Source organism: Corapipo altera, unplaced genomic scaffold (genome assembly GCF_003945725.1).
Source record: "Corapipo altera isolate COAL_440 unplaced genomic scaffold, ASM394572v1 23, whole genome shotgun sequence".
Classification (NCBI taxonomy): domain Eukaryota; kingdom Metazoa; phylum Chordata; class Aves; order Passeriformes; family Pipridae; genus Corapipo; species Corapipo altera.
In genome coordinates, this window is record NW_020884878.1 from 14,236,037 (window position 1) to 14,261,583 (window position 25,547).

Sequence of the window (25,547 nt, forward strand, 5' to 3'; positions counted from 1 at the left end):
AGAAACTTACAAGTAGAGCCTTTTACACAAGTATGGTAATCCACAAACACAAGAAAGATACCCTGCTGTAAGACATGGATTTGCTAAACCTATCATCGTTATATTGGTTCTGATCTGAACTGTGTACTGTCAATAGATTTCAGAACTTGCTTTCCACTAAATGAAAAGGCCCATATCTGCTAAGTTACTGTTTTGGGAGATCAGCTCAAACTACAGCAGTTTTGTAGAACACTTTCTTTGAAACCATAAAGGTTACACACTTCTTTTAATTCTGCTATAGAGTTGTCTGTGCATGGCTACATAAACAAGTTCATTAGCTTTAGTATGGATGAGTTCCTTAATATATATTTTCAGCTTGTAAGCATACCCTTTATGTTCCGAGCTACTATTTATTATTCAGATCTATAACCAAACATACCCATTCTCTACAGTTTGCAATGAAAGTATGTGTTGTTTGATGTTATTATATGTTGTTTCCAATGTCTGGAAAAAAATAAGTAAAAAATACTGCATTTTACATACTTAAAAAATACTGCATTTTACATACTTGAACCAAGGGAAGGATACAAACCTTGGTAAATACCAAGCACATGTAGATATCAGGCTCTGGGATTGCAGTGACATGAGCATAGTTATTTTCCAGGTTTTGTTTACCCAGATCAAAATTCATTCGCTAGGATTTCAAGGTAACAGAATTTCAGTGAACAGAAATCCTGTTTAAAAATGGTGGGTTTCTTTTGCTTTTGTTTGTTTGTTTGGTTGGTTGGTTTGTTTTTGGTTTTGTTTTGTTTTTTCTTTTGAGTTATTTAAACAGTTTAAGCATCATCCAGGTAATTTGGGAAAAAATTTAATTCAGGAGTGCATGAAATCTGTTCTTCTGATACAGCAGTGCAGTTTATAATATGTCCCAAATGCTGCTTTTAGGAATCCTATGGACTGACAGTGCAGAAAGTCTCTTCGGAAGACAAACTGTTATAACCCTGCAACCTTGCAGTTGCAGATTACTGTATTTATTTAGAGGATCAGCAGGTATCAGCCTCAAGGTTCAAAAAACTGGAAATAAAAAGCAAGAAATCCAGTAGTTTATCATTACAAATTCAAATTATAAAGGCAGTGCAAATTATACTGTAGTGCCGCCTATACTGTTTATTGTCCTTTTATAGAAACAGTAATAGTCACTCCCCCACTCTTCATGGTTTTCTCTCTCGCAGGTATATTTCAATCAAGAGCGATTTCTTTTCAATTATGTCAGATGATGTGATACTGTGGAGAAACTCTTAACAGGATTACATTCTAACGAGCCTAAGTGTGACAGTTTATCTGCCTTTAACATGGTCTGGCTCCCATCTAGATCATAGCACTCTGATCTGTCATGACACTCTCTTTTTAAAAAACGAATGAACACGCAGAGCCTCCTCTGAGATGCTTGGGACCACACAGGGTACTAATAGTGGTTCTCTTGTTCCTTTTCCATCACTGGAGAGAGACAGTCTGTACCTTCTAACAGAGCCAATACCCTGCACTAGCTTGCTTCTGATAGTAAGTCTGATTGCTGATTAGGTTTTATTTGACTCCTGGGTATAATAGAAAGCGCAGCTGAGGACATGCAGCCACAGGCAGCTGCTGTTCCTGGTTTGCTGGGAATGTCCTAAGAAGGGACTGTCACATTAAAACTGATTTATGCATTCACCTTATTCTAGGACTCTGCCCAGTGTACCTCTTACCTAAATAAACATGGAACCTGAATAAAAGATTTCAGTAATGATTCAAGCAAATTGGGTTACCTGTACAGCACTTCTCATTAGATAGTACAAATAAAAGAGGTCTGACTGGTCAGTCACTTAAGCAGATTCTGAAGTAGATCTTTTTATTGTTACATGGATTTTGACCTTAGAAATCCGTTAAAACAGATCTCCTAATGTTTTCTCCCCTTGTGATGATGAGAAAGGGAGTCCTTTTATTAATGCCAGTATCCTAATCTCTAGATATCAGTCTATAATAAACCAATACAATAAAAATCAGTTAGGATAATACACATTGGAACTACTCTTGATTGTACTAAGCAAGAGCACAAGGACATATCTAACAAGATATTTATGACTTCAGGGTTGAGTGTGGTGTGAGAGAGGGAAGGAGAGAGGAAGCAAGGATACAACTGAATGTACTTAAATATTTTTTTGGGGAAAATTTTCAACTCAGTAGTCTTTCATAACTGTTTAATAGTAACTTATAATAGGGATCATAGCTGTGGTATTTTTCAGCAAATCTCAGGGACCCTAATGCAAAGGTAAATTGTGTCTCCATGTTAGAAATTTCTACCTCAAAGATATTAAAAAGATTGAAGAACTGAACAGCCTGCTTGATTTAAAAAGAAAAAAAAAAAAAGAAACTCTGTGAAGGAAAAGCATTGTCTGCAAATTCTAGAAGGCTGGAAAAACTTAAACAGTTTGTTTTTAGCAAACTGCCAAAACTGAAGGCAGGTAGAGTCATTGAGCTTTGCCCCATCCCTGGCATTCTGGCTCTCTAAAGCAAGCTCTCTATTTTCAATATGATTGCAAGTACTGAACCGAGTCTCTGCAAATTTACTGATCATTTCCAGAAGCAGAATTTTGGAAGTGGAGGAACTGTGGGTATTCCTTACTTATTGTGATTGTATATCTTGCGACTTGACTCAAACATTAGATGGCAGAGACTTTGCTTATTGTGAAGCCAGAAGGTTCTATAAACCAATCTAGGAAGAGAAGAAGGCAAGCTGTCACGATTAACTCAAAATTAAAGAAATCAACACGCAAATGCCTCAATAATAACACATCTGTCCATCATCACCTTGGTCATCTTTGTTTCTATTTCCTACCCTGTACACTTGATTTCTATTATTTCTCACTATATCCTCCGTAGAGCACAAGTCACATCTTCCAAGTGTATAAGACATTTCCTGCCTTACTGCAGCCAGGATATTAAATCCCATTAGGATTTAAGGAATGGTACAATGAAGTTGAGAAAAGTGCATTGAAATAGATGAGAACATATCACATGTTTTAGGAGGCCAGGTCTGAAAAGTTGGCTTAGTGGTCTGAGCTCCTGACATCAATAGAAATGTTTCTTTTCATATCTTAAGAGGCATTTCTAATCAACATTTTTATCTCATTGCCTTTTTTCAAACCTGCCTTGTAAAAATTCCCTTTTGGTATGGGTGATGCTAGCCAGAGAAGAACAATTCTGGCTTTGTGTATTCGATAAAACATAAGGTATTTTGATTAAAGATATTTAAAGGTTGAAACATCTGGCTGCAAGTTGGAAGGTGAAAGTTTTAGTAGTCTCACCTTTACTGGTCAGAATCACCCATACAACTTCCAGCTTTAGTCATTTTACTGTGCATAGCCATGAAATACTTAATATATTACCGAAAATGCTATTCAATTATAAATCTGTGGTATCCAGGGGTAAAACATCAACTGACTAGCAGGCTACTTGTGGAGCTCTTTCCTACCTTACTGACCACTGTACTGTCTCAGTGGCTGTGCCTATGGTGTCTAAAGAAGCTCCAAAGCTGCCCTCAGGGCCATCCTTCCCACCTTTAATTATGCAGTCTTTCAAACTTGCAGTCAAGGGCAAACTGAGAACCTAGTGATATTGAAGGGAGATAACAGAGAATAAAGGGAGGAGATAGCATAGGAATCCAAGCCTTCATAGGAATACTTACAACCCTATGTTATAAGCACAGTTTTGTTGTGCTCCTAAAGCCAGACTGTCTGTCTTCATTAGTCTTCCCATGGTTTATATTAAGGCCATAAATTTTTTAGAAGGCATAAAGTGAACAATGTTTGGCTATTCTTTTCTTCAAGGAATCGTGCAAATAATCAAAAAGAAGTCATAGGAATCCAAGCTGTCTCTTTTCTCTGATATTCTAACCACTCAGTACTACTTTTCCTAGCAGCTCACCATTTATCTGAACCTGAGTGCCACGCAATATAAATTGAAAGGCAAGCAAAACCAAACCTAAACAGTCATTCTTTTCCCTGCTACCAGCCAGTGACTCTTACTTAGCACTAAACCATTTGGCATAAATTTTCTTGGCTATACTGCAGACAGAGGTTATAATCAAGTCATAATTTTACTCTGCATAATTATAATATACAGTAAGTACAAGGCTATTATGTCTGGAATTGAATGACAAACTGAAAACAAATCTAACTCCATTCCTACAAAAGCTAGTATACAGAGTTCCTAGTGCTTCAGAAAAATATCCCTGTTTTTCTACCAACTGGTAATAAAAAACATTATGGAATAATACCTGACAAATCTCTTTTTTTCACAGAAGTAGAATTCACATGAATATCTACACATGAATGAACATCCTGGGGTTTTTTTTTTAACTGTTTAAGAGCCTTAGATGATGGTTTACTGTATATGTTTCTCTATGAGTTGCTTGGGTTTGAACTTTGAGTTAAAATTTTAATATGAGTCTATAATCTCTGCATCAAAGGTATGGGGAAAATGACCCAAAGGAATCAAAATGCTTTTACAGGAAGCCCTTTTGCATGCCTGCTGGTCTGACTGCTTCATAGTTATGGGTGTGTATTATGTATGAAAAATGTAAGGAAGAAGAAGGAGAGATGAAGAAAAAGAGATGACGAGGAGGAGAAGAAACCATCTTTGGTGTCCTCTTCTAAAGCGAATATTGATGACAGGATAGTGATCAGTAGCTAGTACACGAAGGAAACCTTAAAGCATCTCTGTACACTGTTACAGACACGAAGTCTATAAGGACAGATTTTGTCAGAGAAAGACATTATTGCCTTTGCAATACTGCTAGCAAAATGATTCGGCAAATGTACAAAAGTAAATTGTTGTGCTTTTTTCTGCTCTGATCAGGACGTTTCTGGTTTTGCCTCTCAATTTGCGCTTATAATTATTCTCAAAAGCTTAGATCAGGCAGCCTGAGGAGGCAAATGAAATTGATTTAGATCTGACTTGGTGGAGACAGGAGAAAGTTTAGAGTGGTTCATGTTGTCAAAATGGGTGCGAAGACATCATTTGCCATCCTTCTCCTCCTCGTTATTCTGTATCCTTCTGCTTCTCCAAGCCTTTTGTATCTTTCTAGCTACATTCCTGCAAATTATTATGCAGACACATTGCATAGAAGGCTGTAGGTTTCAGGAAATCCCTCTTTAAAAGGCATGATATTATAATCAACAAAAACTTGTCTTTGGAATTCTCGGTACTGTACAGGTTCGACAGGAATCCGCTAGAGACCAATTCCTGACTGCCAGGAGGGGGAGCTAAGCCAGCAGAAAACTTTCTTGCCTTGAATAAACAAATAATTTAATAAATGTGGGACTCGTTTTCTTTGCACTTTGTCCGTCTACACACACATGCACACACTTTTCTTTCCTCGCAGATGTCTGTGATTGCTGACTTGTTTGGTGCATGACAAACTGAGTAGTATAGCACTTTGTTACTGGGAAAAACAATATTTCTGTATTCTTTTAAAAGCATTATTCCCAGCTTGAATTTTACGTGCTTCATGATTCCAGAGTGTTTTACTTATGAGTTACTACAGAGTGCAGTTATTTCATAGGCATGAGGAGGCATGTAAGAGGGAGGGGGAGAAAGAGAACTAGTAATGGAAAAAAGATAGGTTTGTGGGAGAAAAAGCTCAGGTAGGGCAGACTCTTCTCCTTGTACAGATTAACAGAAACCAGTAACAGGTCAAAAGAGAGAACATACTACAAGACATAATCAGTAGTTTGACCACTGTACTCCAGGAAGCAGGGTTGAAATAGCTACAAGATCAATAACACTGATGCCTCAGGTGGGGCCATGAACTCAAGGCTGCCAGTCATCGTGCTGGCAACTGAAATGAGCCACACACCCTTGCTCAGTTGCATAACTGGGCGTTGAAGTGCCAAAGTTCAGGTCTGGAGAATACAGACTGCCTAGACTAACATTATCTTCATTTCTGTGTTTAACAGTTATTGATTTTTAACAGAAGGAAGTTATTCTTAAAAGTTGATGTTGCACAACTTCATCAAGACTATATCAACTGTGACAATTAACAAACCTCTGATCCAAGAAACATCTGTGTTTCCAGTCAGTGGCAAAAAATATTCATCCTTGCTCATGAACACAGATGCCACACAGGTCAATATAAATTTTGTCACTAAATAGTCTTAAAAATAAGATTATTTTTAGTAATAAAAAGCGTCTAATGGAAAACATATCCATCCAAATTTATATTTTGTTTTTTCACACCATCCAGTCCAATCTTAATGACTGTCTGCATGGATTAATCTTAAATCAACCTATGCAACTGATAATTTCAGCTTCTGGTAGACCCAGAAGGAGAGTTCTAGAAATGGAAAACTCCCACTAAGGACATCCTGCCTGTTGAGTAGTACATTCTACACCGAACTCTAGTGTAGGAAACATCAAAACTTACTATTTCAACTAATTGCAGCTGTTAGAGTAAAAGGTAATGAGGACACACATGGCAAATTAAAAATCAAAATCTTTTAATTGCCTATGCACAAGCAGACAGGACTCCCTCACAGAACACATTGGAGAAGAAAACGTGCAGAACTCCAGGTTTTTAACTAACTTCTGAGTTGTGTAGGATTTCAAGGCAGTCCAAAGTCACTGATAGTCCAAGCATCTGTTTATAAGAAAATATCCTTGCTTTCCTTTTAAAATTGCTGATTGTTAAAAATTTACTCCAGATGGTGACCATCATGCTATTTTCACTCCAGTGGGCAAAGAGGAACAGATGATGTCCTCGAGGACTCATATTAAATGGAGTTTTGCACCTTCTAGCAAAGGGTTATTGGTGTCTTTATTAACCTTCCCCCAAGGCCTAGTCTAATTTCTTACCAGTTTAATGCTGCAGTGTTCAAAACTTGTCAAATTTGTCAAAAAGTGAGAAGGATCTATTTAGTATGGCAGTGAATTAATTCCCTAGTCTTTCATCCCCAAAGAACTGATCTCATATCTTAGGTGAAATAGTTTTGATGGATCTCATCTAGGAGTCCATAAACTCAGCAATGTACTATGTGATGATGTAAAGTTGGATCGAGAAAGTTGGAAACGGCAGATGAAAAGAATTTCACATGAGCAGTTATCCGGAACATTTCAACAGAACACATTTACATTAAAATATATGATTTTACTGAAGCCAAAACTTTGCATGGAGATTTGTCAGTTTTGATAATGTTTTCAATAGGAAATGTGCCTGAGGTCCAATGCTTTCTGATCATTTCTGTCCAGAAACAGAGAGAGAAAAAGGATACAGGAAGAAAAAATGAATTTTTTACCCAAAAGGTAAGTTTGGACACAATTCCATTTCATGAAAGAATTTGTAAAATAGTGTTTACATTCCAAATTTTAAAACCACAAAAGTTGTTGTGGAATTATCTGCCTCTGAACAGCTGCACTTAGCACGATGAAAGCAAAAGAAAGATATTCTTTCTTTGCCTTCTTGACCCTTTTCCAGAGGGCTTACAGCTTTCCTTGACAAAACTGGACACGACTGTTTGAGAAAAGCTAATAATACTAAACTAATATAAAATAATTCCCCCTTTGGAACACATGTGTTCTGTACTGCACTTAGCATAATGCACTTTGTACTAAGAAAAAATGATGACAACCTGCTGTTTCTTTGCAAGCAAATTGGTCCCCACCTATAAATTATTCTACACTGTGAAGCAAACAGTTTGCTTTTATCCAGAGATATGTGGGCAACCTGGCAAAACGTCTGTGGAGAATTTGAAAAAGATGCTTTTAGTGACCTAAGTGACTAAGTACTGCTTCTGTGGAGACAAAATCTTGACACATTTTAAATGTGTTGCATGGTGCTACATCATCGATGAGATTCTGCACCATGTCATTACCTTGTGTGGTATCATTCATTTAGGATATTAGGCAAATGAGCGTGGGCTGCCATGTTCTTATCTTCCATACTTGTAGCATATGGCCCAGAGAGAAAATATGACACTATCTGCCCCTCAACTTCTTAGGCACTTTGATATAAATAAAATTGAAAGTGTCATCATACTTCATCTTTCCAACAAAGGCAGATGGAGATCTCTCCTTCCTCTTTTAATATTACTTAGCATGCTGCTCCCTCACAGCACTAAACTCCATAAACATTGCTAAGGAGCTATCGAGAAAGATTAATAAAGTTGTTTGCACTCTTAACTGGTTCAAAGAACCTGTGATGTGTGGTGTAGTCACTTATGGGGCCAGTTCCCCAGCTGTAGAACAAATCTTGCTTATATGACACAGCCCCTGTAACAGGCAAACAGAAGGTTATCAAACAAAATTTTTAAATAATTGCCATCAGATAGCCAGTTAACAGAAAACAGGAAAAATATTAAAATTATGGATGAAGAACATACAGCTAATCCTCTGAAATCCCTATTCATCTAAATAGTTGCATTATTTATTGACTGTACAATATCTCAGCATCAACACTGCCTGACAAGAGTCTAGGGATCTGGATATGTTATCTTTTCTGTGTGATCCAATTACACTTTTCTGTATGCACAGGTGGAGAAAGTGCAATAATCTCACTACTGCAGATATGACACAGAGCACTTCATACAGGAAACAACTTGTGTTCCCACATATCATCAGAATAAAAAAATAATCATCAATATAGAACACTAAAGATATAGCTGTAACTATTTCATAGCAATACAAAAACATCCATCATGCGGAGGTAGTCTTTCAAAATCCGTGGTTTATCTGGGCACCAGTAAAATCAGTGATTTTTCTTAAGAGTACAGACAGGAAAGAAACATGAGATGCAGTAGCAGAGAACAGTTTATCAAGGATACACACCATTAACAGATTTTTTTTCCCTCAGTTATTTTTGTTTGATTCTGCCATTTATTTTTTTCTGATTTTCATTCAGGATTCCAGTAACTCTGCATGATAACTTTTTTTAATGAGAGGGTCCTGTTGTCCCTTTTCAGTATTGATGGTCAAGCAAAGATCCTAGGAATGTACACATGTGAGAATTAAAATGTCTGAAGAAAATATGATAGTGAATCCCCAGGTCCTGATTCTGAGAGAGACCAAACTTTTTGGCACTTGGTTCTGGTTAGGTTCTCCTTTAGTGAAAGGGTACAATACTACTTTTCCCCAACAGTTACTCAGAGTTCCCATTTAACTTGAAAGCTCTTTGTGGAAAGAAGGTTGCATGGGACTGCACAGAACTTAACACGGGGCAGCTTCAGTTTTAGGTACAAGTAGAAATAAGAACAACCTAGAAATAGTAAATAGACATTTCTAACCCAGTGATTCTCAGCTGCAGAATTAAAACCACAAGAATCTCATGAGAAGTCTTCAGGGATCACAAAATAATACATGAAGACAGTGTTAGCCAGCAAGAGCACTGTTCCTGCAGGATGAAGGAGTACCGATTATATGTTTAAACACTGGCTGCAAGAGTTTACATAAACCAAGAAACTACTAGCTACCTTCCCTTTCTGGCAGCAGCTCAGTTCCCTGTGGTAGAAGAGACAGAGTAGAAAAATAAATGATGTTTACATCTGCAGTTATGATTAAAGTCACTTCTCACTCTTCCTTCTGCTATATTCCTTCCTTGAAGGAGCAGAGATGCTGCCAACACAGAGGGTGCTCAAAGACAAAGCAGAGTCAAACGGACATAATTTCCAGTGCTGCTCCAGCCAATTTTTCTTCTGCCCCATGCTGATGACTGCAGGACAGCACATTCGTGTGAACAGTTTCACGATATACAGACTCACAAGTCTTCTGACCATGAACAGAGGAAAGAGGACACAGTAATGGCAATACGTCTAATTTTCTCCACCACGTACAGAGTAGTTACAGAGGAAAGAGCCTGCCATCTCTGTGTGTCTATGAAGAAACAGTTCAGCTCAGAATAAACCCCTGGTATTCTGTCTTAAAGTTTCTGCCATTACATTTTCTCAATAATGGATCTAAAATATTTTTTAAAGAGCTCACCTAAGCTTAGTTCACTAACAAAGTTAAAAGCTTTCATCTTGTATGAATCCTCACAAAGATGGAAGAGAGCACAGAAAGTAATTCTGCTTTGTTTTTCCATTTCTCCCCTTTACCTTTGAGACTTGTGTGTGGTTGCATCAGTGGGATCAAAATTGCCAGGAGGCCCACAAAGACACCTAAAGTAAAGCAAAAAACATAGTCCTCTACCATTAATACTTCTCAGCGGGTGATCTTTAGCCATATGCAGATAGCCAACAAGAGACTCACACACCACTTAAACTCTCTTAATAGCTTTTAAGTGCGTCCTAAGAGGTGCAGAAGCCTTGAGTTGGCCTTCAGCCCAAAAGCAAATTCCAGCTAACATGTGCTAAATAATTTTAGGCAACAGAGTCCTTATCAATATGTGTCCTTGGGCTACTTTTCAGCACAGAATCACAACAGTATTCTTATCAGTATTTAGTGCTTAGACAAAACTAGACATCCCAAATGAGTTCAGGAAGGCAGAGAGGCCAACAAAAGTGCACAGTAAAACCTGAGAGAGGGCCAAAGGGAGAAATATATTTTAAAAAAAGTGAGACAGTTTTAAGCTATTCTACAGGTAGCAAAATATGCCTGCTCAAAAATGCAATTATTATTTTCTTCTTTTTGTAAAGCATTCTATCTATTCAGGTCACTGCATGAATCAAATAAGAAGACACTCATATTTTCCATGTAGACCTCTGGGTACTTTAAATGAACCTCATATAAAGACCTGATAAGGGATTTAGGGGTTTGCTGATGGGTTTTTCTTTGGACTAAAAACTGAGGTAGGTCCCTAATACTAGTATCTTTGTAAGTATGGGAAATCTTGAATCTTGGTATATGTCTATACCAAATTTTTAGATACTAAAAGCACAGTTCTTTAGTTATACTTTTGCTAATAAGACATATAGTTGCCGTAACCCACTGATGTAAGGTGTAAAGACAGTGTTAGCTTTACATGCAATCCATGCTATTTTCAGCAATTTTATCTCTGCTCATCTGTTCTGACCTCAACATAGTCCTTTTGTATAGGGGGCTATAAAATAAGGGAGTTAAAAAGCAAATCAGCTTTGATGGCCATGGAAATATTCTTATTGCATATATGCGTAACAGCAGGCATAGGGCTGCACCATCCTGTTTCATTTCATGTTGGATACATACATGCAGATGTGGAAGATCCCTATGGAGCAGATGTGGAAAAATATCAAAATTCACTGCTTTATGGACAAATGAATGGCAGAAGACCCGATAAGCAGCCTGGAAAAAGGATTTTGTGAACTTGAGTAACTGCAGATGTTGCTTTGATTACACAAAGGAAATTTTCTTATAGTGCAAATCCCCTTTTACTCCACCTCTGTCTTTGGGCTACTGCATCTGTGTTGTGTTATGCAGAATACACAGATTAGACAACAAAGTGGCATTGAGGATTAGGATAAATAAGAAGGGAGGAAGGCGTCTGAGCCTTCACCCACCTTCACGACCACCCTACTCCCAGCTTGGATTTTGCAAGAATATATCAAAGATTTCACTTCAAATCTATCTAGGCATCTCTGACCCACTATAGTAAATAGCTGATCTTAATTCAAAAAGTGTTATGAAGTAGTAAAGGATAAAAAAATAATAGTTGCAGTTATTCCAAGGGATAAGATTTACTGACTCATACAAGTTCAAATAAGCTCAGACCACAGTAGTCAAGTTTGTTAATTATAAAATATTATTTTATAAATTCTTTCCTTGCTAGTTCAATCAAAATAAACTGCATTTCCTAATACCATCATCCTTAGAGATGTTGCCACATGCTCTATCCAAAAACATGCTCAAACTAACCCATCCTGGCAGCAACTATCTTCAAGGCTTTTGAGCCTCTTGGGAGATATTGCCCTCCTCTGTTACAGTGAAGCAGAAAAATAACTTGTATTCAAGAGAAAAAAAATTGTTTCTATATCTACTGAAAATATTTCAAGCATTAACTCTCTTCACCAAAGATAATTTATTCAAATTTTCTGTGTAGGCCTTATACGAAGGAGGAAGGCTTGCCAAACCAATAGTGTTCCTTATTATTACTAATAACTAACTACTTTTACAGCACAGATAAGGACTGACTAAGCACTGAATGTTAAACACATTCACTGTGGTTGTTCTGGTCACTTTCTGAGTTCAATTCCCACATATCACTGAGCTACAAAAGAAAATTTACAATGATTTGCATAGGTACCTGCAGCGAATTAACTGCAAATACCAGTCTTCACGTGGGAAGTTCCTGGCTCCCACTGCCCAACAAGAAGCATTGAATTAGGAAAATTCTTGCATGAAAATCATATTTTTAATACTAAGAGACACTGAGATTCATTAAAATTAGTAAGATATCTGTTTAGAAGAGATAAAAAAAGTATTCCTTTGCACAGCAGACAGCGAAGTGAAAATTTCTGTGGAAAGAATTCCACAATTTATTGATCTTTAAGCAGGTTCCCTTAAAGAGAAGAGAAAGGGATGCACCCTATAATATGTCTAGTTCCACCATTTCAGGCGCTGCTGGGTGCATACAGTGGGAACCTGGATGGCAAAAGCAACTCCAACAATTTCTTGTCTTTGCTGGGGACAAAACACTAAGCTAGATGGACTATTGATCTGTGCCAGCTGAGAATTTCTTATATTTTAGTTAGTCATGTCTTACAGTCAGAACTAGGGACTGAGTACAAGAACAGAAATGCATCATGCGTGGACCTGTCCATTGCATTTGCAGAGTATTTGAGTCAGAAAATTAGATATGGTGCCACCCTGTAATGTACATGATAGCTTATAAGTCACTGACACAGCTCATATTCTGCATTTTGAAACTATGGATAGTTGCTAATGACCATAAATATAATATTAAACATAAACTGACCAAATAATGTATTGCCAAGTAATTGTTATTTACTCCTGAGATTTCCAGATGCAACAAAAAGGGAGACTTTACTGGTCTATTCTGCTTTTGAGGTCATGTGTTTTTAAGGTGAGTACAAAAATAAAATGGTAAAATGATTGTGCAAAAATGTGCTTCCAGGCACAGGGGGGGCTCCAGTAAGTTCTAGTTCCCTAAATAGCAATGTTCTGCTTTAGCTTTAAAGGGCTGGAAACTTTATAAAGTGAAGTAGTGACCACAGAATGAACAGAAACATATCATCATGTTTTGGGCTCTTTCCTTCAATGACCTCTGAACCTTTCCGGGAGAGAAAAGCCCAAGACACGATGTCTGTATATAGACTTGCATTGCCTTGAAGCTCAGATTGTTTTGAATCTAGTGTTCTAGTTAGAACACACCTGCAAGTTTTATTTATCTAATTTTTGCATAAACTTCAATATTTCTTTTTTTCCAATTCCATTTGTATTCTTTGTATGATCTAGATGAGATCTTTCTTCTCAGTCTCCTACCCAAACTTTGGTGAAAGAGGTCATTAGACCAGCTGCTATATAAAGTCTCTATGAAGTCTGTGAACTTTCTAGGTTATGTCGTTTTCTTTTTGACTGCTGAGAAGATTGTCAAACACAGTCCTTTGAAAAAAGACTTGTTCACTAGCTCACTTCAAGTCCTTTGAGCTAAGATATTTAGAAAGCTCCTCATCTTTCACTAACCTATAGAATCTGCAACTTTGCTTGTGCTTCAATGTAAGAACAGTTTTGCAAAAATGTCTCCCTTTCTAAATTAGATACTTATCAGAAATAAAATTTCAGAATAAATATAGTGGTAAAGAGAAACAAAAGCAGAGGATAACCACAACTTTGCTTCTTCAGATTCTGCACTCAGTTTCATTCCACCACCACCCATAATACCTCAGCACCCATCCTGATCAATTCTTCTACCCTTTTGGTAGATGAACACTTCAAAAACTTCCACTCTCCTCTGCCACTGTTAACCTAAGTAATAACAGTCACACTTTTTAAAGTCTATTTTCTAAGAAAGCACTATTTTTCTGCTGTTTGAATGTCCTAAAACTAAATAAAATGAAATCCAGAGATAGTCTCTTGACAGCTTTGGCATTGGCAGCTAGTAAATTTTTGGAAATAGCAAACAAGGCTTGATTATTTTCTTCTTCTCTAAAAAAAATGCAGTTACAAATTTGTGATCACAGAAAAGAACTTCTTTTCCATGTTGCATTTGCAGCCTCTCTCTGAGAGAGTCAGCTCAGCTTTTGCATCAGCTATTGCAGGACATAGTGAACATGATCTTACATTGTTAACACAGCCATGAAAGTTCAAGCATTGCTTTATTTCTAAAGCATAATTATGTCCTGCGATCTGTTTAGCACAGTCGTACTTCTCATTATACACATCACTGTTCACCCTCTGATTGTCCTTTCAAATCCAGACTACAGCAGTAGTGTCTAGCCATCAGTCATTAGAGTGGGTGATGAGTATGGTGAAAAATGAGGTGGCAACTTAAGATTATTCCTCAGAAGTAGAGTCTGAAATGGTGTGAAGAGAAGGCAATATACGTGTGATAGTTTCTTCTTCCTGACACCAAATCTTTGATTAAGTACTGATCCAGGAGCAGTCAGGCATACATCTAAAAGGGGAGCTTGGAGAGATTAGTGTCACTTCACTGATAGGAAAAAACCTCCACTTTTCAGTCTCTCTTCTTGGTAGACACTGATTTTTCTTTGTCAAGCTCTTTGGATGAAAACTGTCTTACAGTTAGAAGCAGTATATGAAGACAGGATGGAAAATGAGACCATCTTCCTAATGTATGGCAAGCAGAATACCCCTGCACCCTGATAAGCTCTAAACGGTGTTGTTTATTGATAAAGTAATTAACTTTTAAGGAAATGCTGTGGTGGCCTGGACATTTATTAGAATTTATATTTTCAAGCCTTATTCAAGTACCTGTAATCACAAAGTATTGTCTCTTAGGAAAGACAAGCTTAAGTATTTCTGGACCCACAGGTTCCAGGAGAAGGAGCCATAAAAAAAAAGCCAAGTATCCTAAGATTCACAGTCAAATCAGGTTTCAAGTCAAAACCTATAATCAGGTATAATACCACTGGATGTGTTTCTTAAACTCAATGTGAGCATTAAGTAAATATGACTGATTAATTCAATTATCCTATCTGGCTTCCCACTTGAATATTTATGATGACTCTATCTCTTCCGAGCATAACAGAAGGTAAAATAAAGCCAAGTACCTAAAACCAGCATTCTCCACCAAGCTGTGTGGGTACGCTGTCCCCTATATCGCACTACAAAGGTAATGAAAATAAACAAGACAAAGTGTTCTCTGCTCCTTGTGTTCAACAGGCAAAGAAACAGGGTTTGTAGCAGTATCTCAGGCTTCACTGAGCCAGTCTCATAGTAGAAACAGATGATATTTTCCTTTTCTGATACTTTTTTTGAAACTTTTAAGGTTTTGGATTTCCATCCTCAAAATAAGGAAACAAAATCTCAAGCGTCATATGGTCATGTGCTGGCTTTGTGAAGGTATTTTTTGCTAACACCAGATACAGTTAATTATTTCACCCTACTCATGTCAGTTTGGAGTTTGAGAGCTCCGTCCTAGAACAGCAGCACTGACTGTGTTGCTGTCCAGATGGCTGTCAGCAGGAGTTGAGCTAATTCCCTGGTTCGTTTGTATGTTATGGGAACATGGGCCAGGGATTGACCTCCTGAGTCACGGAGTCCAGACCCCTACTATTGCAGGCAACTCTGTCACTGAAAGGTAATACCTTGGCTAGGAGCTAATGTATGGCTTGTTCTTCCTGCTGTGAATCCTTTCATGGCCCTCCCCGTTTTCTCCTGGGAGATAAGGTCTCTCGCTTCAGCTGCTTTTGTTCCCAGGGTTAGCTAATGATCCCTTGCAAAGTCACAGAATGACAAGCATCATTAGCCTCCTTCTGGAATTCAAAAAGCACTTCTATTTTTCAGTTTAGATTGAGAAATTGAGACACAAGGGCTGCGTGTTTTGGGTTCAGCTGTAGACTGCATACGGTTTTGTGGTAGAATATAGGTACTGTAGAAAACCTTTATTCTAAGAGGAATCTGCTCTGGCACAGACAATATCAAAACCACCTCAGACTTTTCCAAGAAATGCAGGATAAGACCCAGTATATGGGATATAAAGGAGTAAGGTCAAGGGCTTTAGGATCATACATAAGTGTGGTTTAGTACACATAAGTGTACTAGCTTGGAGGTTATTATGAGCTTCCTTCAGGATGCCTTCTTGCCTCCTTGGAGCAGACCAGAATGAGGACAACTCAAAGTGTGTCTTAAACGTCCCTTGGCCATTGGGATTGGTGTTGTGACTCTACAAAAGACAGTGCTAGGTCTTCTGCAGGGTTAAATAAAGTTGCTTAAGGGCTCCAAAGTGAGACGGAAGCACAAGTAAAATTAAAATTACAAGTTCCTGTCTCCCAGTCTGCTTTCAATCAATGAAACCACATGTCCTCTCTGCTTAGGCATACAGCTTTGAAGACACAGCCCTTAATGGTCTGAGGTTTGACTGTTCCAGCTTTGTTATTTTGGTTTGGTTTTCTCCCTTGAGCCTTTACTACCAACCTCAGACAGAGTCGTTCAATGCAAATAGATGGAAGAAAACTGGTGTCACAGTGGGGAACTCGATTTAAGGAAAGCACTTGCAGAAATTCTTTTGTTTCTTTAAAGCATGTAAATGACAGTATGATTTACAAGGTTACAGGGAAACAAGTACACAACTTCCCCTGATGCTGTGGTTAAGACAGTTTGGAAACTCTTGTGCTGTGTGACAGAACAGCACAAACACACACTGCAGAAAGCCACAGCAACTATTCAAATCCATCTTTGTTTTAAATACCAACTATTAAAGTGACCATGCTGGTTTTACCTTGTTCACTCTGACAGTGGGTGACTAAAGGCCTTTGAAATGCTGAGAAGTTGCAAGTCTGCCTTTTCTGAATTGCAGAGGGAGTCTGTCTTCTTGGTTTTTTGAATGACAATGCAGAGCAAAAGCCAGAAAGAATAATTGCACATACTATGTCAAATATGCACAGAAGAAAGCAAAAGAAATATAAACATAGAATATTGAGACGCACGTGAATTGAAGGGCCTATATTTTACAGCATTCAGGTTTTTATGTGACCTGAATGAGATATGGTAGAATTCATGGCAGTTACTTTACTACAGGAGCAAAAAAAGAAACCTCATGTTGCTAATGACAGCAGATTACCCCAATCTCTTGATTCAACAACATTATGCAGACAAGTCTGTGCCAAACTTAAATAATCTTTGTGTCTTTCACCACTTGCAATTCTTTCAACTGTTCATTGGATTGAATGAGGCATCTCAGTCCTCAAATTGAAAAAAAGAAATTGTAATAATGAATTGAAAACAACACATTCTGTTCCTGGGGTGCTCTTGATAGAAATATTATGATTTTCTAAAATATATTAATTATTTGGAATTGAACAATAAAATATTTTGCAAATTACAGTTATCAGATGGTTTATTATTGAAAGTGTCATTAATTGCAGTTGGTCACACTAGTCACATGAAGGGCGTTTGGTTTCATGTTCAGTGTTCATAATTCCTAGTATTGCTTTTCTGACGGAAATGTTCATAGAAAGATACGTAAGACAAACTCAACACAACAGTTTACAATTCAGCTTTCAAAGCCTTCTCAAAACTCATGTAAATCTGATCAAAAAACAAGGAAAAAGGAATGCAAATGCATCTCTCCCAGTTTCAGGAATTTCTGCTTCCAGGGCCAAATTTTCCATCTATGAAAATGAGCCATTTTATTGTGCTTGTCTCTCTGAGAACATTCTGTACAGTATTTTGACATTTCAAACTAAAGTCTGATTTTAAGAAATTACATGGACATTTTAAGAAATGAGGGGAAAGGAGATGTATAATTCTTAGCAGCTTACAAAGGTTCTTTTTCTTTTTTTCCTGGTTTGTTTCTAAATGCATCTAAGGTTTGTGGAGAAATATTTATATATTAGAACTGATGTCACACTGATAATGAAGTTTGAGAATGTGAATGTTCTTCCTTCCTTAAAAAAAAAACAAAACCAAAAAAACCCCTCTCCATTGTAACTTTCTTTCCAATATCATATGCTAATATGTCAGAATACCATCTAGCCCTGTATGCTTTCTCAACTAAATTAGTATTGATATTGTTAGTAGAGCATAAAAAAGACTTTACTGTGAGTGATAGCTATTTTATGGCTTGATTTTGAATATTCAAGTTCTATAATGCTTTATTTCTCGTATTTTATATTTTTGAAGTAGAGATGGGTTTATTTGCACTAGGCTGCAAGACTACGTGCTTTATTTCAAAAGAAGCCAGAAATTTTTAAAACTGGTAGAAGAAGTATGGTATGAAAAAGAAACTGGTATGATAAAAGTACAATTTTGAGAAACTAGTACAAAATCATAGTTATGGATTCCTTTTCCATGTATGAAGTTTCATGGCTCTGATTCTATTTTACTGCCTTTTGAAGTCAATGGAAAATTTCCCAGTAGTTTCAGTTGGCTCTTTGTTTTATCTTCAGAAGTACTTTTTAAAGTTTCCTATTTTCAAGTTCCCGTGATTTGACCTTGGGTGTGCCCCTGAAAGAATTTTTATGCCCATGAATAGAGAGAATTACTGAAGTCAATGAGCCTGGAGGGCTGGACCAAACATTTTCACTTATACTGCTATATTCTCTTAACTGCACAGAATGCCAATCACTTCACTTGATTTCTCCATCCCACTTTATAATTCAAGATACGCAGCTCTGCAGCTTATGCAATAGTTACATTGCTAACAATGGCAGCTCAGTAGAAAGACACAGTTAATACTTTGTGGAATGACAAGGACATAAAACTGCAAGAGAGTAGTTTCAGTACATTAGGGGGAAAAAAAGCAAAAAGGCAATTTTCTCCAAGTTTCTTGGGACTGTTCTGAATGACGTTTAGTGTAACAAGCTTGAGAGAAATATTTTGAAGAAAGTAGTTGAAGCTTTGTTTTACATAAATTCAGTTGATTCAGGCAAGCAATTATTGCTGCATCAAGGGATTTTTTAAAGACCTGAATAACAAACAAGATAATGGGCTCTATCAGTTTCATGGGATATTTAAGTGTCTAATTCACTTTCCAAAACGAAAATTTATCCTAAAGTTTCATCTGGTGATGCAGTGCAACATCATGCACTGTGTAAAATCTAGCAGCCACGGTCTGATTTAATTTGAAGCAGAGATAAAAACACCACTGCATGTTACATCAGTTTCACTAACAAACGCCAGCCAGAACTTTAACTCATTACAGGCATTGCTATTTTTTACTTTTATCCTGAAAACATCAATGGATACTCCTGTATGTCTATCTTAATGAAGATCTCATTGGTACCAGTGTAATGCTAAGAACTGAAATGGAACCATGTACTGGATTTTTTTTTCTCTATTCTGTAACAATGACCTAAGTTCCCATGCACATGTCTGTATTTCCACCTTTTCTTTTCCTTTTTCTCTACTGCACATTTGTTCTACATTCTTCCTCCCTCATCTCTGCACTCCCCAAGGTGAAGAACAATCCACTGCAGAAGGTTTCTGTGGATTTCAGTGAGTGTGGACTGGCTTCTGACTGATGTTCTCTCTCTCCCGTGACTTAAATGAATTAAATGGCATTCAGATTTTTGAAAGACCTGTATTTGGTTGGAAAATGAATACTTCTTTGATTCTTAATTGTTCAAACAGAATTTCTAAGGTGTTTTTTTCTCCCTCTTAAATATCAAAATAATTGGGTCTCAGCAGCTCCAAGTTCCCCCTAGATTGGTGAGCTGAACTTTTTGTTTCCTTTAGTGTGCTGATATTTTTCCAAAACAGCATCAATGAAAAGAGCATAGGAAATAAATCTATTCTTCTTGCAAGAGGTTCTCTCTGCTAAAGAAATGGATTTAAGGATGTCTAGTCCCTACCCATAGGAGATAACATGAGCATTTAACACTTACAGTAAATGTACTTCTCTGCTAAATGACTTTTCATCTCTCAAGTAAAGTAGAAACATTAAGTAATGAAACTCCAGTCCAACAGAAAAACAGCAAATGCATAATCAAGAAAAAATTAACATTGGAAAACCTATAAAACCACTGACATGCAGCTAGGCCAGTTCATTAAATTTGGTCTGACTTGATTTCAGCTCTAAGTATAATAATATCTAGCAGACAACCCTCTGCTGAGGGCCAAGCGTGCAAAGGTTCTCTTGACCTACCGATTTTAATAAAACACTTGTTTCAAATGCTTCTTTATAATTAAATGTCTAGGTTTGGGGAGGCTAAGTATCAACGAAGGAGGACTGGATACCAGCAAGTAGGCAACACATAACTGAATATATTTGCTTGGAATAAGTTGAACAAAGACATTAGTAAAATTACTATTAAACATTGGTAAGTGACCATTTACTGGGAAAACATTGCAGATGGTGAGTTTAGGAGTCAAGTGGTCAAGGACTCAAAAAGTGTGGAAAGAACAGCACACTCTGAAACATCTGTTATGGTTACAAGTAAAATATCTACAAATAGACTTCCCGGCACAACTATAATTAGGATAAATGCAAAAATGTGTAAAACAGAAAATAAACTGTACTTTAATAAGGTCTCTAACCAGAACAGACAAATTCTACATAAAAACAACATAAACTTGTGATAATACTCCTGATAATCTAGAATTTACTACCCGCAGGGGTTTGAACAGATTAAATCCATTTCTTGATTACATGTATTTTTTCAAGGGCTCTGATGGTCTTGTGGATATATTTATCCACCTGTTTAGGTGAAAAATTCAGGTTTTGGTACATTTTCTACTATTGGCTGCTGGACAACACTTGTGAAGGGGAGAAGGAGTGGATGCACCCTCCCCTTATTTCCTTGGCACTGTTCTGTGTTCCTTGCAGCAGTATGGTCTCTCAAGTGCACATTTGATGTAGATGAAAAAAATGCTTTCACAATTAAACCTCTTGTCAAGTTTGGGTTTAAAAGCAATCGTTTTCTCACTCCCACTTATTTTTGGAGAGAGGGCATTATTTGTGGTCCTTCCTAGTGCAGGTAGTGTTCTATTTCCTATGCTCACATGGGGGATCACATGGGGGGTTTCCTAACAAATTCATAAGAGATTGCTCTTATTTGTGATTCCCATATTACTCCTGTTGCCAGAACTGTTTTGACTTTTCAGCTTAAATTGGGTTTTAACACATATTTTCTGGCCTGTAGTTTATGATAGTAGGCAAAGCAAATGATGTGAATGATTGCAAGGCTCCTTCCAGTATCTCTCTACCAATGGTAAGGATACTGGCTCAGAACCAATATTCTCCTCACATCTGTACCAAGCAAAATGCTGCCACAAAGACTTTGCAAATCCCAGTTTCCCAGATGACCTACGCTCTGATGATCTCTGCTCTATGATAATGCCTGACCTGTTGCTTCAAGGGAGTTCCTGTACTTGCAAAATTTAGAGGCACTTGATATTGCCCTATATCCTTCTGGCTGGTAGCAGCATCCATACAACTATTTGCCATCTGAGAGCAATTGTAAGCAGATGCCAGGTGATTGCCTCTGGTAAACCATTGGCTCTGGCCCATCTGACCCCCAGGGCAATCCATTTTTTTGCGGCCAGGCTAGTGATGGAATTGCCAAGTGGGAATAAGGAGTACTACTTAGTACTATTTTGTTCGGTCAGAGCAAAGCTGGATTGCAAGACAAATTCGGAACATTCTCTACAGGGCAAATAATATATGCATCAAAAATCATTGAAGCATTTAATGTATTGCATATGAAGAACTACTCAAAGGATGGTACATAGGTGCCCATAAATTAATCTTGATAACAATGCACTGCTTCCCCACAGAGATTTCTTTTTTCCCACTTTTTTTCACATAACAGGTGATGGGACTAGTGGTGACAGTACCCAGTCTCTGGCTCATGAGTTTCCTAGGAGGGACAATGCACTACTTCTGGTTTCTCCCTAGCCCATGAATCTTGTTGAGAGAGATTTACTTTTAGCTCTTGCCCACTGAGACAATTTAGCTATTCCATTGTTAGAGCCATGTAGGAGCTTCTATTTCATTTGTTTCACTGACAGTGTCAGCAGAACAGCATGAAGACGTATGTCAGATGGTAGAGTTTATAGGGAGGGCTCAAGTGTGTCCCCAGTCCCAGTGATGGGGTGTTCAGCACAACTGCCTCCTCCTGAACTAATGGGGAGAAAAGGATGTATGTATGTGGAGGCTCTGGCCTTCTTCCCCACCGCAACTATTATAGCCACTGTCAAAAATGAAGAATGTTCTCAGACCATTACCAGGAGTTTACAATGACAGATTGGAAAATGTGTAGTCTGTACTTTGTCTGATAATACTGATTATATAAGAAGGAGAACAACAATTACAATGTTTAACACTTTGTATTACAAGCCAATCAGAGACTGAAAAGCTCAGGAAAAAGCCATGTGGCTATCTCTTGACTAATATCAGATGTCTGCAGTAATTAAGACAGATATGAAAGTTTCTGAAAGAAGACATCGCTGCAGTTGTTTGTAAAGGAATTGGAGCCAACCTAAGTATAAAATTTGCAATTAGCTCCCACTATAATTATTGAGTCAAAATCCAAATGGGAATAATAGACATAAAAAATAAAATTCTCTAGCTATATTCAATAAAAAGTTAGAGATAACTAATCCTAGAACTACATTCGAGAACTTGTTTGAGTATTTTAATAATGTTCACCATTTTCAAGCACATAATCATAACAATATTAATACCTGAGTATTTTCTAAATGTCAAATTATTATACCCACCATTTAAGAGACTGTGATTATACAAAGAAAGTAAGATCTCAACTCAGGAAGAACTGTCAAAAATTAATGAAGCTTAAAGGTACAGCAGGCAAGCACTGAGTGAGATCAGGAAATTTTTCAGACTAAGTATTGTTAGCAGTGCATGAATCACAATGACATTTGATTTACATGCCTTTTTACATTTAAAAGCATGTTGTAAGCATGAACAAGTCACTAAAATTTTCTGTAGGGTAGATAAATACTATAGACAAACTAGCTGAGGCAGAAAAATGGAGAGCTGTATTTTGGAGATTAAAGCAACCACAGGTAGCTTGACTTCTAAAAGGATTTTAGATGTTTAGTACTTGACTAGTATGGATTTTTCAGCAGTGTGTATTTTCTGATGAAAAATCCTGAATCAATGACATTACAAAGTTATGTACTGTACTGTTATCATTAGATTTTTAATCATAAACTGGATTCAAGAATGCAGCTGATATTTTCATTGCTCACGCAAACTACCATCTTCCTACTACTGATCTGAAACAAGTTAACTCTGAGGGTTGATTCCAACCAATCTCACACTTTTTTGCACAGGGAAAAGATAATCAGCCACTTCACCTCCTCTTGGCCAGGTTCCCATAACCCATGCTGGCTCCCAGGAAGGTAGAAGAGGTAGATCTGAATGTGCATAGATGAGGATTCAGCATTTCTTCTGGGTATATATTCTGACAATAAGCTGCCATAGTCATATTCACATAGCCAAGTCCAAGTCTCACAGTGAGCAATGACAGATAAACTAGATTTAAGTATCTAGTAAGTCTGGTAAAAAAAATAGTTTTTATTAAGGCTGAGATAAGATGCCTTGGAAAATCTCAAGAATTCTATTTGTCATTACTATTAGACAAAAAGCATATTTAAAAATTATAAAATTCAACATAATTCTCATTTTCACAGATTGCTTTAGAGGTACAAATAGAAAATTATCAGGATTTAGATCTGATTTAGATCAGATTTGCCCCAAAGCAGTAGGGGTCAAATGCAATTAACCCTACCTTCCACATCAAAGTCAGACAGATCTGTAAGAGTTTCTGCATGACCTGCTCCTAGCTTCATCCTACAAAACTACAGATTGGAAATAATGTCCCAAAAAGAATACAGTTTTGTATACATGTTATTAATATAATTATTAGAAATTCTTTGGTTGAAAAACTCAAAAATAGATGAGAAGATACTCCAAACTTTGGCATATTATTTCCAATCAATCTCAGCTGGACCTGACAGCTGTTGGCACCTGGCCAACTGATGGCAGTTCTGTGTGAAATAAGGAAGCAAATTCCAGTGCAGGTATCACTGCACACAGCAAAAATCACAATTCCCATTTGGAGTAACTGGGCCCTTATGAGGCCAAAACAAAATCCGAATAATAATGGAGATGAAACTATCCAGTTATTCACTAGAAGATCCCTCTAGGCTAAGATGAGGGACAGAGTGAAACAACATTTATGTATGAAAGGAGGATGAAAACATGGCTGATGCTTCCACAGAGCTTGTGCTGTATTTCTTCTATGAATAGAGACTTTCAGTGTTCAAGATTTTCAGTCTGATAAACCAGCACTACAATAATTATTAACTGAAGAAGTTGAAACTAAATCTTTTCTACTCATTAAAATGACAAGATGGGCAAATAAAGCAGAATGTACGGGCATCTTGGTATATTTTTAACCCTGTATTAAAATGAGAAGTCATTTAAATGTCTTTATTCTTAACCTTCTTAATATGGTATCAAAGAAAAAATAATCACACTCATATCACCCTCCACCAAAAAAAAGAAAGAAGGGAAAAATTTCTCTATGCTGAACATAGATTTAAGAACAATTAACATTGATGGCAGCCTTTAGCTAAACCCCCATGCCCTGCAGCAGACACCTACACTTTATAATTTAGGGAAAAACTGAAAAGATTTTGGAGTAAGACCTAACAAACATGAAAAAAAATCAGCAGAAATAAACCAGTTACTGGATAATAGGGGACAGCAAAAACACTGTAGAAGTTTGTAGTTTGCAAAGGAGTGGGGTTGCTGGATTCTAACAGGATCTTGAAGTGACAAAAATAGAGATGGTGCAAAGAGGAGAGAAAGAAGTCCAAGTCCAGTAGCCTATCATCGCTTCCAAAAATAGTGACATATGCCTCCATCATGGTGCAGAATGGAAGATATGGTATTATTTTCCAGGGATGAATCAAAGTGATACTTTCCGTTTGTGTGCTGTGTTTTGTTAGTGGGTAATTGGCTTCATGGAAAGAAATTTATCCATCCTTACTTCAGCAAAGGCAACACGGAAGAAGATATATATGAACAACCCTGTGCTTTTCCAAGCAAACAAAAGTCAAAATAATATTTTAAGCCAGACGAGTTCTTATTAGAGGTGGTTGTATATTAAGTACAAATTTGCAGCATAAAAATTCATTCTTTCAATTTTCCTGTCCCTTCACACTGTACATGCACCGAAAGAAAATGAGACACATTCAGGGGTGAACATGTCAGTCCTGGCAATCTAAGCTGTTGTGCCTTATAACAACTTCTGTTCTTTGATCCCACATGTTGTAAGTTAAATCCCATATCAAATCAGACCCCCCACATAAGAGAAGAATTTGATGTAAACAGAAAGCAAGATTTAATGGAATTATACCAAGAATACTTTTGGGTCAAACTACATATAATAGAATTTCTGCCAGTGAATTTGGTCACAGGAACAGAAAATCTAATAAATTTTTTATTACGTTAT

General features: G+C 37.2%; 1 protein-coding gene across 5 annotated transcripts in view; it reads right to left on the reverse strand.

Annotated features, from left to right (window-relative positions):
• Positions 1-25,547, reverse strand: part of FLRT2 (fibronectin leucine rich transmembrane protein 2) — a 65,157-nt gene that overhangs the window by 11,057 nt on the left and 28,553 nt on the right. The window lies entirely within an intron of this gene.